Source organism: Gavialis gangeticus, unplaced genomic scaffold (assembly GCF_001723915.1).
Source record: "Gavialis gangeticus isolate Ggan-Ray unplaced genomic scaffold, GavGan_comp1, whole genome shotgun sequence".
In the NCBI taxonomy this organism is placed as follows: Eukaryota; Metazoa; Chordata; order Crocodylia; family Gavialidae; genus Gavialis; species Gavialis gangeticus.
In genome coordinates, this window is record NW_017729033.1 from 19,361,693 (window position 1) to 19,364,861 (window position 3,169).

The window sequence follows — 3,169 nt, forward strand, 5'->3', positions numbered from 1 at the left end:
AGCCCTGAGGTAATGGGGAAACCTAAGACCTGAAGAAAGAGCAAGCAGGAAGGGGCAAAGGGGGAGGTGCTCTCATACTTCCTGAGAAATCAGGGCAATCAACTAGTTACCTCAGGTATCCGTACACAAACGCACAGAGCCTGGGAGACAAGGAGGAAGAACTGGAAGTCCTCGCAGAGTCACAGAACCAAGACGCAACTGGAATAACAGAGACGTGGTGGGAGCTCACATGACTGGAGCCCTGTCGTGGATGGACAGGCAGGGGAGAAGAGGAGGAGGAGGAGTTTCTCTTTATATAAAAGAGCCATATGATTGCTCAGAGCCCCGGTATGAAACTGGAGATGTGCCTGTTGAAGATCTGGGCAGAAGCAGGTGTATCCTGCAAATCAACACGTGGCTGTGCAGGTGGTGTCGCCAGCAGGGATTTGGCTGGGTTGGAGTCAGAGGGAAGAGCAACAATGGTGATGTTGTGGCGGGGGTCTGCTATAGACCACCAGAGCAGGAGAAAATGGTGGACGAGGCTTTCTCCAAACAGCTAACGGAAGTTTTCAGATCACAGGCCCTGGTTCTCATGGGGGACGTCAATCACCCTGACATCTGCTGCAAGGGCAACACAGCAATGCACAGGCAACCCAGGAAGTTTTGGGAACAATTTCCTGGTGCAAGTGTTGGAGAGGGCAACTAGGGGCTGTGCTCTTCTTGACGTGTTGCTCGCAAACAGGGATGAATTGGTGGGAATGTAGCAGTGGATGGCAACTTGGGCAGCAGCAACCACAAGATGATTGAGTTCAGGATCCTGAGGAAAGGAAGGATGGAGAGCAGCAGAGTAAGGACCCTGGACTTCAGAAAAACAGATTTCGACTTGCTCAGGGAATTCATGGGCAGGATCCCTGAGAAGCCAGACTGAGGAGGAGAGGAGTCCAGGAGATCTGGCTGTAGTTTAATGAAGCCTTACTGAGAGTGCAGGAACAAACCATCCTGATGCACAGGAAGACTAGCAAGTATGGCAGAAGACCAGCTTGGCTTAGCAGGGAACTCTTCAGTAAACTAAATCACAAAAAGGAAGCTTATAAGTAGAAACTTGGACAAGTAACTAGGGAAGAATATAAGAGCATTGCTCAGATGTGCAGGGATGAACTCAGGAAGGCCAAAGTGCAGTTGGAGTTGCAGCTAGGGAGGGATGTGAAAGGGAACAAGAAGGTTTTCTACAAGTATGTCAGTAGCAAGAGGAGGATCAGGGAAAGTGTTGGGTCCCTTACTGAATGGGGGAGGCAACCTTGTGACAGAGGATGCAGAAAAGGCTCAAGTACTCAATGCCTATTTTGCCTCAGCCTTCGCAGGCAAGGTCAGCTCCCAGACTCCTGCACTGGGCCACCCAGTTTGGGGAGGAGGTGAGCAACCAACAGTGGTGAAAGAACAGGTTTGGGACTACTTAGAGAAGCTGGATGTGTACAAGTCTATGGAGCTGGATGGGATGTGCCTGACGGTGCTGAGCAGGTTGGCTGATGTAATTGCAGAGCCATTGGCCATCATTTTTGCAAACTCATGGCAATCAGGAGTGGTCCCAGATGATTGGAAAAGGGCAAACATAGTGCCCATATTTATGAAAGGGAAGAAGCAGGATCCAGGGAACTACAGACCAGTCAGCCTCACTTCAGTCCCTGCAAAAATCATGGAGCAGATCCTCAGGGAATCCATTTCTAAGCACTTAGAAAGTAATTAGGAACATTCAGCGTGGATTCACCAGGGGCAAGTCATGCATGACCAACCTGATTGCCTTCAATGAGGAGGCCACTGGCTCTGTGGATGCAGGGAGACGGGTGGATGTGGTGTACCTTGATTTTAGCAAGGCTTTTGATATGGTTTCCCACAGCAGTCTCACAGGCAAGCTGGATGAATGGACTGTAAGGTGGATAGACAACTGGCTGAAGCATGGGGCTCAGAGGGTAGTAATCAATGGCTCAGTGTCCAGTGGGCAGCCAGTATCATGTGGAGTGCCTCAGGGCTTGGTCCTGGGGCCAGTTTTCTTCAATGTCTTCATTGATGACCTGGAAGATGACAGAGTGCACCCCCAGCGAGTCTGCAGATGACACCAAGCATGGGGGAGTTGTAGATATGCTGGAGGGTAGAGCTAGGATTCAGTGTGACCTGGACAAATTGGAAGATTGGACCAAAAGGAATCTCATGGGGTTCAACAAGGACAAGTGCAAAGTCCCGCACTTAGGACAGAACAATCCCATGCACCGGTACAGGCTGGGGGCTGACTGGCTGGGCAGCAGCTCTGCAGAAAAGGACCTGGGGGTTACAGCGGACAATAAACTGAATATGTGCCAGCAGTGTGCCCTTGGTGCCAAGAAGGCTAACATCATACTGGCCTGCATTGGTAGGTGTGTTGCAAGTAGGTTCAGGGAAGTGATTCTTCCCCTCTATTCAGCACTGGTGAGGCCACATCTGGAGTTGTGTGTTGAGTTTTGCACCCCCCCGCCCCAAAAAAAGGATGTGGGCAAATAGAAGAGAGTTCAGCGGAAGGCAACAACAATGGGGAGAGTGGTGGGGGATATGACTTATGAGGAAAGACTGAGGGAACTGGGCTTATTTAGCCTAAAGAAGAGGAGTGTAAGAGGGGACTTAATAGCAGCCTTCAACTACTTGAAATGGGGTTCGAAGGAAGATTTAGCTAGACTGTTTTCAGTGTTGGCAGATGACAGAACAAGGAGCAATGGTCTCAAGTGGCAGCAAGAGAAATTTTAGGTTAGATATTAAGAAGAATTTTCCCACTGGGAGGGTCATAAAACACTGAAACAGGTCACCCAGAGAGGTGGTGGAAGCTGCATCCTTGAAGGTTTTCAAAACCTGGCTGGACAAAGCTTTGTCTGGGATGATCTAGTTGGGGCTGGTCCTGCTTTGAACAGGGTGTTGTACTAGATGACCTCCTGACGTCCCTTCCAGCCCTCATTTTCTATGATTCTATGATGCTGCTGCACAGTAGCCTAATAATTCTGCGCAGTAACAACTAGCACCATTGGTGCTGTGTTGCACTACTGCGTAGTATTATTTGGCTGCTGCACAGTCGGCCTCCTGTGCAGATCCACCCAGGAAGTCAAAAGCTGGGAGAAACAAGTTGTATCCCCATGGAAGCTAGCATGAGTAGTCGGGCGCTGTAAAATTG

At 49.9% G+C, this 3,169-nt stretch overlaps 1 pseudogene; it reads left to right on the plus strand.

The window, feature by feature from the left end:
• Positions 1-1,122: 1,122 nt before the first annotated feature.
• LOC109303608 lies at positions 1,123-2,511 on the plus strand (annotated as a pseudogene).
• Positions 2,512-3,169: the final 658 nt, after the last annotated feature.